The sequence below is a fragment of the Microtus pennsylvanicus genome, chromosome 1 (genome assembly GCF_037038515.1).
Source record: "Microtus pennsylvanicus isolate mMicPen1 chromosome 1, mMicPen1.hap1, whole genome shotgun sequence".
NCBI lineage: Eukaryota > Metazoa > Chordata > Mammalia > Rodentia > Cricetidae > Microtus > Microtus pennsylvanicus.
Genome location: NC_134579.1, coordinates 125,396,193 through 125,408,984, shown reverse-complemented (window position 1 = coordinate 125,408,984; position 12,792 = coordinate 125,396,193). Strand labels below are relative to the sequence as shown.

Genomic DNA, 12,792 nt, shown 5'->3' with positions numbered 1-12,792 from the left:
GACCTGGGTCACACCAAGTGCTGGCGACGCTAAGAGAACCCGCCCTTCTCCAGCCAGCTTCTAGAAGTTGCCCACATCCCTGGGCCCGCCGCCCTTTCCTTGTGCACCCAGGTCTCAGCTAGCCCTGACACTCTGGCGTCCTGGGCTCTCTTTCCCTTGTGATACCACCATGCACGGGAGTGACCCAGACCAACCTCCCCATCACATGCAGTCTTGTCAGGTGACATGTCAGGGTTCTGGGAGGAGACCCTGGGAGTGTCTGAAAGTATAAGAGACCTTGGAAGCTCCAGGAGGGAGACAGCTTTCAGTGTAGAGCCGCTCTCTTGGCTCGCCTTGATCTGTCTTCCAGGGTGTCCCCAGATTTCACGCTTTGTAAAAAGTGAATCAAGTCCTGTTTCACTCGGTCTCCTCCTGAGTGATGATGAATCGTGGGAAACAGGGTTGCAGTGTTGATTTGGGATGTTCCTGAGAATTCCTGTCCCTGCGGGCATAGCCACCAGCATGCTCAGGAAAGCTCTTAGGAGGAAGCTGGCTTTTATTCAGCCTTGTAACCTCATGCCAGTCTTACAGCAAGCATTTAGTTATGATCTGCTTGGTGAATGACTGATTGACCAAAGAAAGGGCTGCATGATTCCCAGGATAATCTAAGAGATCCGTGTTCAGCAAAAGCTCCAGCCCTCTTAGCGATGAGCACCCCGGAGGACTCTGTGAGCCTGACAGAACTGGGTTAGAATCTCAGTCCTACCATTTACACGCTGTGTGACCCTGAGCAGGTCGCCTCACCTCTCTGAGCCTTAGTTGTCTTCTGTGTATAATGTGGATACTAACACTGACTGGGAGTGTATGGCTATGTTTAAATAGACGATACATGACATGCAAAGCCTGAAGCCATGCCGTCTTTCACGGTTAGAGGAGCTTTCATTGCTGATATCGGTGCCCCACCCCCACTGGCCGAGAAGGCCCCTCTGGAGGTGTGAGGAACTGTCAGGGACACCCTGTGAAGTGGTCCCCACACATATGCTCCGTTCTGTCCCAGCAGAATTCCTGTAGCAGCTCAACTGCTCAGATGCTGTGTTGGGAGTGTTTTCCCGAATGCTTGCCAGAACTAAAAATTTCATGTGAGCAGAAAATAGCCTTTTTTAATTTGGTTTTGTGTCGTGTGGTAGAATCAGATGGGAAGAAAATGAAGCCAGACATGTTGACTTGTCCCAGAGAGGAGGGGGCTGGGCTGGGAAGTTGGGGGGGACACCTCCCTTCCCACGTTCTTCGTAACCACAGCTCACTGGAAACAGCACATCTGCAGGGTCCTGTGGGTGACAGTGAAGGCCCAGCCTGGCCAGCCAAGAGCAGCTGCCAGTGCTCCTGAGGAGGCTTGGGAAAGCAGGGACACAGTCCCATCTTCAGTCTGTTAACTCCCTGTGAGCTGAACCCTGTACTTTCAGGAATGGCGCGTGGTGGCGGGATATATAGGGAGCAGCCTTTTGAAGAATGGGCTGGAATCCGGCCCGGTCTCTGTGTGCGGGAGCCAATGTTCTGAAGAATAGGGTTAGGCAGGCTGCAGAATTGCACGGAGGTGGACAGGCATGGGTGTGGAAGGTGTGTGGAATCCATCTCAACCCCCAAATCAGCTGTCCCAGAGACCCCAGATTTCCTGAACCCCTTAAGTCAAACATAACATGTCCCCACAGAACGCTAGACACTTCATTTCTCTGCCCACAGGGACCGAGAAGTGTCCCTAGCAAACACACCTGTCCCCGGGGTACCCCCCCTGTTTGCCATTGCAGCACAGCCCCCATCTCTGTCCTCTCTACATGGGACAGGCTTGAGACAGCTGGTGTTTGTGGGGGCACCAAGCGTCAGATGTCCCTTCAGGCATTGCAGGGGGTTGTTTGAAAACCCATGCTTTCTGCTTGTCTCTCCCACCCCTGACCTCCTCACATCCAACCTCCTCCTGGCAGTATTACCCTCAGAAGCCCACCACTGAGCTCTGAGCACAGTTAACAACTGGAGAAGAGGGAGGTATCCTGGTTGGTTCATGTCAGTGTGAGAAAAACTAGGGTCATCTGGGAAGAGGAGCCTCAGTAAAGAAAATGCCTCAGCAGATTGACTCTGCAGGGAAGTCTGTGGGGCATCTCTCATTGGTTGACGATGAATGATTGATGTGCAAGGGCCCACTGTGGGCGGGGCCATCCCTGGGCTGGTGGCCCTGGGTTCTATAAGAAGGTAGACTGAGCAAGCCAGTAAGCAGCACCTCTCCATGGTCTCTGCATCAACTCCTGCTTCCAAGTTCCTGCCCTACTTGAGTTCCTGTTCTGGCTTCCTTCAGTGATAGAGTATGACTGTGATCTAGAACGCCAAACAAGTCCTGTCGTCCCCAGTTTGCTTTTGGTCATGGTATTTGTCACAGCAATAGGCTGAGGGCGGCTCCCTCCTGCTCACAGTGTGCTGGGCTGGACTTGAGTTAGGGGGATGTTTTCTGTCTAAAAAAAAAAAAAAAGTGAGCAGAAAGTAGAGTTCCTGCTGGTCTGCAGGTCCTGCCATCAGCCGGCCACAGCAGCTCCAGGGTCCACGTTCTCGTTACTCAGACGCAGCACGGCTTGGCCGAGGGCCTGCTCTCCTTGTGGAGTCTGCACTGGTGACAATTGTATAATGACCACCACGGAGGCACCCTCCAGGGCTGACTGCTCCCAGGATCTCTTTGTATCTCTGCTACTCATCCATTCCCTTCTGAACCCCTGGCCGCCACTGGGATTTCTGCCATCTACATGGTATGTCTTTTCTGGATTTTTAAACAATTAATTAGCTGGGTATATGACTATATTATGTCTATACTCCAGAAACAGACACAGAAGGATCACTAGTTCGAGGCCAGCCTGGGCTATCTCAAAAAAAGATCAAAAATTTTAAAGTTAATTAATTTAGCTGCTTAGATTTAAAAACTGAACCATGGCATAAACCAGCTCAGAGGAACAGGATCCCTGAGCACAGTCTGAGGTCCCAGACGACCCTGGGGTGGGACTGCTCCCCAGCAGGGTAGTGGCTCTCCCCCTCTCCCTGCCTGTCCAGTTACTGTTGCGCCTCTCCCTCCCCAGGGATTTGAGACTGAGGTTCTGGCCATGCCCCTCCCCCACCCATGACCACCCCGCAGTCTTTATTTGAAGGTCATTCTGGTTTCTGCCTAAATGTCAGAAAGTCTGGCCACCTGCCTGAAATTACAAAGACTAACAGATATGGAGGCAACTGGTAGAAATTAATCCCCTGGAGTTCAAGAGTGACTCCTCTGAGGCCATTCAACCACCCAGCCCTGGCGCTGTCCTGGGCTCCCCTGTGTTCTCTGACCATCACTGTTCTGCCTGCCCCACAAACCCTCCAGTGGCTCTGGGTCAATAATTTATGCTAACACTGCAACTCACCCCACTGACCCCCTTCCTGGCGTGAGGCAGAGAACAGGACACCCAGAGATTAAATTGCGGCTTAGGGGGCCTAGTGCTACAGGGTAGTGAGTGGGAGGCTCAGGGCCAGAACACAAAGGCAGCAGCCGGTCTCCTCGCTGCTCAGTCCTGAAAGCAGGTATTTTCTCCCCCTCATTCAGTAACCCACATAGTTACCGCACATCTGTGAGCCAAGTGCTGAAGCCACAGCAAGGAGCAGACAGGCCGCACCCTGCCCCCAGGATACAAGGCACCAACCATCATTCTCATTCCTGCCTTGCATTTGTGTGTGTGTGTGTGTGTGTGTGTGTGTGTGTGTGTGTGTGTGTGTGTATGCGCATGCGTGTGTGTGTGTCCTAGATGCTGGGACCGTTACCGCAAGCTGCCCTGACCCAGCCTCCTCTGCTTTCTGCTGGGAGACACCACCCCAGGCTCTAGCCATGGCCCCCTCTGCTGTGTCTGGGACTGGATGTGGTCCCCACCCTTGCACCATCCATGGTGTTTTTCCCACTATGCTCTCTTCTCTGGACTCCTCCAGCCTCCTGAAGCCCCTGCGTCATGCTGGCTCTCTGGGTGCTTGACTCTGTGCTGAGCCTGAGCCTGGTAGTATCCACGCCCCTGCTGGGGAAGACTCCATGCCTATCTCCATTCTATGGGTGGGAATGGCTAAGCTCCAGCTCCCCAGACCTGCAGCTGCCTCTGCCCGGCACTGCCCCATGGACAGGTTTCTGTTATAGGTCTCTGCCTCCCTAGCCTACAGGGGAGTAAGCACTCGGCAAACACTGGGCCACAAGGCTCCCCCCTTCTCAGATCATGTGAGCAGAAGGGATTGGTCCTGCACAGGAAGGACTCCATCTCCAAGCCCAGGGGTCCCTGAAGCACCCTTGCTGGGAAGGCAGCTGTGGGAGAGGGCTGTTGAAGGTGCTGGCTTTTCTCCCTGGTGACATTTCCCAGCAAACAATTGCCACGGCTAGAAACAAAGTCCAGGGGCTGGGCATCCCTGGGCGTGTTACTGGCAGGGAGTCTGGGCTTTCTCCTATGCTCAGATAAAGACATTTGCCCAGTCAGACCCAGCGGTGTAAGAGCTGAGGTTCCCTCCTTACAACTTCACACTTCACATAGGAGTTTGGCCGGTCTGGGGTACACGCTTGGCCTTCCAAGGCTTCTGTTTGGGTGTGAGCTGCTTCTGAGACCCAAGCTGAAAGTAAGTCATGATGGGGGTGTCTTGTGAGGATGGAAACAGGTTGCTGGACTGGGGTGAGCAGGATTCCAGTGGCCAGAAGGACAGAGTTGCCTCTAAATCCCTGCCCTCCAGGGTTATGTATGACATGACATAAGACATATATGTGGTATGGTATGACTGACATGTAGCATGATCTGATATGTGCTTAGACCAGTGTCACATGGCATAGCGTGATGCGATATGAATGTGATAAATGATTTGGTTTATAATGCAAGGCAGTTATAACACTCCGCAGCTTAAGATGGGGCCACATCCTGATTAATCTCGGCATATGCCCACATTAGAATCAGCTCAGATGCCTGCCTCCGCATAACCTGTGGGTCCCCTCTCAACATCATGGGGCAGGCTGGAGTGACATCTCGCTGCCGGTGCCCAGTGGCAGACGAGAAACGTGTAATACAGAGAGCTACAGCCTGGGGGAGAGATCCCCACTAATGATGCATAGCTCTCATGAAGGTCCTGTCACACCTTCTTCAGTCTGCACCTGTAAGTCAAACCACCATGAAACTACACCTGGGGTGGTGAATGTGACTCTTCATGTCATAGTGTGCAGTAGCTGCTGGTTTCCCTGGTGATTTGTCCCATCACGGTGTGCAGTAGCTGCTGGTGTGCCTGGTGACTTGTCCCATCACGGTGTGCAGTAGCTGCTGGTTTCCCTGGTGACTTGTCCCATCACGGTGTGCAGTAGCTGCTGGTTTCCCTGGTGACTTGTCCCATCACGGTGTGCAGTAGCTGCTGGTTTCCCTGGTGACTTGTCCCATCACGGTGTGCAGTAGCTGCTGGTTTCCCTGGTGATTTGTCCCATCACGGTGTGCAGTAGCTGCTGGTTTCCCTGGTGATTTGTCCTATCACGGTGTGCAGTAGCTGCTGGTTTCCCTGGTGATTTGTCCCATCACGGTGTGCAGTAGCTGCTGGTGTGCCTGGTGACTTGTCCCATCATGGTGTGCAGTAGCTGCTGGTTTCCCTGGTGATTTGTCCCATCATGGTGTGCAGTAGCTGCTGGTTTCCCTGGTGACTTGTCCCATCACGGTGTGCAGTAGCTGCTGGTTTCCCTGGTGATTTGTCCTATCACGGTGTGCAGTAGCTGCTGGTTTCCCTGGTGACTTGTCCCATCACGGTGTGCAGTAGCTGCTGGTTTCCCTGGTGACTTGTCCCATCACGGTGTGCAGTAGCTGCTGGTTTCCCTGGTGATTTGTCCTATCACGGTGTGCAGTAGCTGCTGGTTTCCCTGGTGACTTGTCCCATCACGGTGTGCAGTAGCTGCTGGTTTCCCTGGTGATTTGTCCTATCACGGTGTGCAGTAGCTGCTGGTTTCCCTGGTGACTTGTCCCATCATGGTGTGCAGTAGCTGCTGGTTTCCCTGGTGACTTGTCCCATTACGGTGTGCAGTAGCTGCTGGTTTCCCTGGTGATTTGTCCCATCATGGTGTGCAGTAGCTGCTGGTTTCCCTGGTGACTTGTCCCATCACGGTGTGCAGTAGCTGCTGGTTTCCCTGGTGACTTGTCCCATCACGGTGTGCAGTAGCTGCTGGTTTCCCTGGTGACTTGTCCCATCATGGTGTGCAGTAGCTGCTGGTGTGCCTGGTACAGACTGAGAGGCCATCCCTGAGAGATGCCTGGAGGCCCCTCAGCTCAGCCTGAACTGCTATGCAGCCTCAGCAACCTGTCACTTCTCTGAGCCTCAGTTTTCCTATTTGTAAAGTAGAAAGGGTAACTCAGGAAGATGGGGGACAGCGCGTACAGGGTGCAGGCAGTTAGGCAGAGTTGGGAATTGCGAAGCCTGGTACGGACCTTGGTGCAACCGTGACACACACTGTGTGTGCGTCTTTGGATGGAGTCCTCGCCTCTCTGAAGCTTATTCACCTGTTACATAGCATAAATTCCAGCCTACTTTCCAGGCCCACTGTAAAACAGATGTCACAGTGCATTTAGGGCTTGTGACAGTTTGGATCGGGAGTGTTCCTGTCCCTGAAAGCGTACAAGCTGAGGTTTAGTCCCCAGTGTGGCAGTGCTCACAACTGACTGGGTTGTGAGGGCTATGACCTGGCCGTCATGTCATCTGTGGATGAGCTCATAGCTGAATCAATGGTTGGGGGGGGGGGACTGGATGAATGGGCTGCCAGGGAGAAGGAAGCCACTGAGGGTCTGCCCTTGAAGGGGATATCTGTCCTCACCTCCTCCCCCTCTGCCTGCTTCTCCCTCCCCTTTGGTCTTGCTTCTTCCTATTCTCGCCTCCTTCCTCCCTTTCCTTATCACCATGAGGTGATCAGCTTGCTCTGCCATGCTATCCTGCTCACCACAGCCCAGAAATGATGGGACCAAGTAGCCATGGACTAAAACTTCTGAAATCCTGAGCCAAAGCAAACCTCTTTCCTCTAAGTTGTCAAGGCAACAGTAAACTGACTGACCTGGGTGTGGTTATTATACTCAAGCTCTAAACCCAGGACCCTCAGAACCCGCCCTTGTTTGGAAGCGGCTGTTAGAGAAATCATTACTATGGCATTGGGACACAGGACATTGGGCCTGACACAAAATGACGGTGCACTTGTAGGAAGAAGGGGCTGGTGAAATGGCTCAGCAAGTGAAGGCACCGGTATCATCTCCTCCCCCGAACCACATGGTGGAAGGAAAGGGCAGTAGTGACTCCCACAGTTGTCTTCTGACCACACATGCACATTATAGATGGATGGACGGATGGATGGATGGACGGACGGACGGACAGACAGATGATGGATGGAATGGGTGGGTGGATAGATAGATAGATAGATAGATAGATAGATAGATAGATAGTAGATAGATAGATAGATAGATAGATAGATAGATAGATAGATAGATAGATAGATATAGAGGGGCTCCTGTCACCATCTGAGGTTAATGCAATGTCCAGCCTTCATCACAGAAGTTTCTTTCCGCAGCCAGTAGAGGTTATTGCGAAAACCCAAAGCTGGCCAAAGTGCCAAGAATAAACAATGCTAGAGAACTTCAATGGGACAGCTGCGTCCCTCCCTCCAAGACTGGGGGGACACCAGGAAAAGGCGTTGTAAGGCCAGAGTTTGGGAGATGTGCAGTGACTTGTGTGTCTCGGGCGTGACAGAGACTCTAACTCAGACTCCCTGCCGTGTGGTCATCGCAGCATCCCTGCCCCGTGTACACGTTTCACCACGGATGGGAAGTGCTCTTGGGTCCTGTCTTAGTGGGAGTTTCCATTGCTCCAGCAAAACACCGGAGGCAGGAGCTGATGCAGAGGCTCATCAGCTCACGGACTTTGCTTTCCCTGGCTTGCTCCGTCTGCGTTCCTATAGAACTCAGGACCACCAGCCCAGGATAGCTCCACCCACCGTGGGCTGGGCCTCCCTCACTAGTAACTAAGAAAATGCCCTACAGCTGGATCTCATGGAGGCATTTGCTCAACTGAGGTTCCTTCCTCTCTGATGACTCTAGCGTTTGTCAAGCTGACACACAAAACCACCCAGTACACCAGACCCCACCCTTTCCTGAGGGACAATTGACAGTTCATGGTTGCTGGGGAAGAAGTGTGACCACTGGGAATTTCCCCCAGTCCAGTAAGTAACCTCTACCCACACCTATGCAAGCGTCCCTGCTTCAAGTCTGTGGGACTCACCCAAAAAGAAGGCACAGGAAGTGGGATAGACATGTTTGGAGAAAAAGGGTCCATGGGAGAAGCAGTGGGAAGAGAGGAAACGGGGCACGAGAATGACTAAGTTTGTTATATACATGTATGAAGCTGTCAATTAAAAATTAAAGGTGATGGGCAAACAGACACAGGAAGCCAGTGTGCAGAGATGAAGACAGGCGTGAGGGGAGAGGTACGGCTACCAGGCGTCTGGTTCTACTTGCACAGTCAGGGCAGACCTGGCACGGCCCCTTCCTCATGCCCTCAGAGGGACCAGCCCCACTGTCAGGGCTCAGTGGTGATAGACTGCAAACCTCTCGCCTGGTTTGTGGTTTTTGCTGTCGGCCGTAGCAGACAGGCACAGTGTGGGCCTTAACATGGAGCCTGGGACAGCGTGAGGGAGAAGAGGGCAGTCTTCTTGCCACACTGTCGAAGACCAGCTTCGACAAAACTCTTCTGTTCCAGGGCAGGAGCGTGAGGATTAGAATTATTAATCAAAAGGAACAGAGATAGAAGAGAAATAAGAGACAGAAACACAGAAGAGCGCTGGGAGGGACATTCTGTGAATACTGAGTCCACCTTGTTTATTTTCCACACACTTCTGTACTTCACTCCAAAAGGGGAGGGGGGAGGCAACAGACTTCGTCAACGTGACATAGGGAATAGACTTGAAATTTCCGACCTTGGGTCCAGGTGGAGTGGATCCACCTCTATACCCAATACTAATTTACCACACCCTAGGTCCAAATTCCTCGTTCGTCGTCACATCTGTGCTCAACAACTTTGAGAGAGCAAAAACAAGCTCAGACTCTGACCTCCAGTCGAGGTGGAACAGGCTCACACCGTGGGTCCCCATACCACACCAGCTCCACGGTCTGTGTTGCACCGTCCTTTGCTGGGTCGATGAGACAGTAGTTTTGGGTTCTGCTGGGCATGGGATGGGGTGGCACAGCTTCCCAGGTGGAAGCTGTGGGCACACCACCTTCATGCTTTTCCCACGGTTGTTTATTTCTCTTTCCATTGATTTACACTGTTTTTAACCAAACAGTTGTTTATTTGGAAGTTAATATGAAACCAATATGCCTTTCCCTAAAGAGGCCAATCACTGTATATATTCAAAGGCAGCAGGGTGCATTGGCTCCAGCAAAGTTTGAGGACTGTGGGTCTGAGGCTGAGGCGGGGTTGGGGGGCAGTGTTAAAGGTCTGTAGTCACGACTCTCCTCCTAATTAACTGAGGAGATTCAAAGCGAATCCTTTTCTTGCTTTGTGAACAGAGGTTCATTCACACTGGCATCAGCCCTGACCAGGTGACGTCTGAACTTTCTATTGTCCTCCTGAAATGTTTGACTGTGTAGGGGCTGTATTTGAATGCTTGCCTAGCTCCAGCACATTGGACAGGCAGATTTACCCCTCTGAACCTTGGCCCCCATGTTTATATGACAGGGTTGTCTTGGCACCTGCCTTGAAGACACCCACAGGGCGGCTCTTCCTTGACATATTTGTGAGGTGTCATTCCATGACTCCAGTGTCAAGGGGTGGATGCAGAAGGAGGGCTAAACTCTTGGTCAGGCAGAGTAGCAGCGGTCTGTCGGCCAAGGCCCCTCCCAGGACAGCCTCAGCCAAAGCCATGCCCAGGAGTGTTTACTGCCCTTGGGATCCTGCCAAGGCTAAAGCAAGACTGGTGTTGGTGACACTCACACACCTTGTAACTTGCTTGCAGACAGGGCTATTAAACCCGAGGTGACTCACAAACCTGATGGCCAGGTAGGTAACGGCCAAGCATAGTTTGCTGTGATAGTTCTCTTGAGGAAGCCATGAGGTGACCCAGTGCCCTGTGGATCTGACGTCACCTCTTGGGTATGTGACCATCCTAAATCTTTGTCCAGAATAAGTCCTCAGATCCCACTGTCTTCCATGCCCTGGGTGCTACTCAGGGCCCAGACCCAGTGAGTTCAGAACCCTGGGAGGCCCATCTGTAGCTCCCCTCACTCAGGCAGGCTCTGTATGCTGAAAGAGCCCTGGGGGTGGCTTTCTAAAAAGAGAATCATTGATTTTGACTCGTGGACAACAAGATCTACTGTGATCTTGCTTCAGCTGTGACTTGACCCAAGCTCAAATAAGCCCATCAGATCTCAGTGTCTCACATTGCACCCCACTTCCCTTAGGCTCACAGAGCCTAGGCTCACCTTTCCCAGGCCCAAATCCACAAGAAGTTGGGAACTCCTCTCCAGCCCAAGTCTCTAATGGCTGTGGTGGACAGGGGAGATGGGCCAGGCTGATTGGCTCAGGCCAGGCCGGGCCAGTTTCCTTGACCTGAGTGTCTGGTGAATCTGCTTAAGCTCAGCTTGCTAAAAACTCTGGGAGCAAAGAGGGGCAAAAGGAGGGGATGTTGTGGGGGGGCTTCAATCTGAAGTTCTGGCAAAAACCCAGCAACACACACATTCACATACACCATACTCATACACACATACAGACATACTCATACCACACGCATGTGCATATACACACACAGAGAGAGACACAGAAGTACATACACACACACGTGCATGCATATACGCACGCACACTCACACAGATAGAAAGACATACCACATACACACACACACACACACACACACACACACCTCTCATCCCCAGTGCCATGTTGTCCGAAAATAACAAGGCAGAAGTCAGTGTGATGAATGGGGCAGACAGTGGTCTGCACTAATTTCACCTGGAAGCTGTAGCTATTTCGGGTTCTGGCAGAGCCCTGGTTTAGCTTCGCTGGTTACAGCACCAGGCTCCTGAGGTAAAGGGGTGAGGGATGAGCAGAGAGATGTGGAGACATGGTCTTGGAGACAGCAGCCCTGGCTGAGACCTCTCTCCGTGCTGCTGAGCTCGAACCCAATGACATGAAAGTCCCCTTCATAGTCACCACCTCTGCATGGGCTCCCGCTCGCTCATCTTGGCCTGCTCCACATCTGTGCGCCTCTCAGGTCTCAGCCTGACTTCCCACCCCCAGGATGGCGGGGAACTCCCTTCGTGAGGTTCAGCATCCCAAACTCTGGAGCCATCTAGATTCTCCATGTGCTCCTTGAGCGACTCTGGGCAGTCACCCCCTGTCTGAGCCTCTCTTTCCTTGTCTGCCCAATGGGATAACAGGACCAGAATCCATCTTGGGCGGTCTGTGTTAGCTAACCATGTAATTGATTGACAAGGGGCTATGCTCAGCAAAGAAAGAAATCCAGGCAATGTAACAAATGGCAAAGCCAGGCATCGCTGTGCGGGAAAGATGGGCCGCCGGTGCAGTGGTGAACGGCAGTAATCCTGGCAGGATGAGGCAAGAGGATTGCTGGATTACAGAGCAAAACCTCGTATCAAAAGAAATAACAACAACAAAGACTCGGAGCTAGAGTTTGGTCTCTCCATCAGCCCAGTGCCAGCCTGTGCCCTCAATACAACTAGCTGAACAAGGGGGCAGCTCCACACTGGCTGGTGTCCTCAGAGCCAATGAGCATGGACCCCAGCAGAAAGGTGAAGTTTAATAGACAGTGTGAACTGGGGTGAAGCAGCTCTCTGAGCTGTGTGTGACTCCAGTGTCACTCAGATCACTGTGCAAACCCGGAGCGGTTCTCTCTCCAGTTCTCCCATCCCCAAGCCTTGGGGTGCAGGTAAATCCCTCACACACAAACATCTGCAGTGAACCCCCATTGCCAGCATCCCGTGGCTGACCTGAGGGGCTTTATAATGAGAAGGACCAGGACCAGGTGAGTGACTGAGGAAGTTGCCAGGGAGCTCCATGGAGCCGATTGCAATTGCTATCTGGATCGCTAGAGCACGGCAAACAAGATGCTTCAGTGGGGGCACATTTCAGACCTAAGAGAGGTTGTTTGAGTTGGAAATTTCTCCAAAGGGAGCCCAAGAAGCTAAGGACACAGCATCCCTGTGCCAGGAAGGGAAAACTAAACTCCATAGAGCTGGTGGGGCAGCGTGTTTCCTTGTCCCCGGGGCATTCTCTGTGCTGTGTACTGTTTTCTCCATCCAAAGAAAGCATGCTGGGTGGGGGTGCATGGGCGTCTGCATGACTTCCACACAGAACCACCTTTCTACCTGGCCTTTGCTCCGTGTGTGTTAGTGACTGGGTCAGACACAGTGTTTTGCGTAGTGCTGGCAAGCAGTTAAGATTGGGTCACACAGGAGGCAGAAGATGGTGGTGCTGATGATGACAAGGACAACAGACAGGATGAGGGGTGATGTAATGTCAGTGATCATGTTGACAGTGACGACAGCAACAGTAATGATGTTACCATGATAATAACAGTGGCGGTTGACAATGACTGTGGGAGATAGACAATGATGGTGATGGTGTTGACAGTAACAATACTATTGACAGTGACAGCGATGGCAGTAGTGATGATGTTGACACTGATGCTGTTGACCATGACGATGATGATGTAGATAATGATGCTGACAGTGGTGTTGATAGCGACAGTTCACAATGATGACA

The 12,792-nt window shown here is 52.3% G+C and overlaps 1 protein-coding gene across 5 annotated transcripts in view; it reads left to right on the top strand.

Annotated features, from left to right (window-relative positions):
- Wscd2 (WSC domain containing 2) overlaps positions 1 to 12,792 on the top strand; it is a 95,811-nt gene that overhangs the window by 16,242 nt on the left and 66,777 nt on the right. Inside the window, exon 2 of one of the 5 annotated variants that reach the window (XM_075983308.1) lies at positions 2,586 to 2,768. The exons of the other annotated variants lie outside the window; for them this stretch is intronic. The gene's annotated coding sequence lies outside the window, so the exon portion shown is untranslated. The remainder of the gene's footprint in view (positions 1 to 2,585; positions 2,769 to 12,792) is intronic. 5 annotated transcript variants of the gene reach the window in all.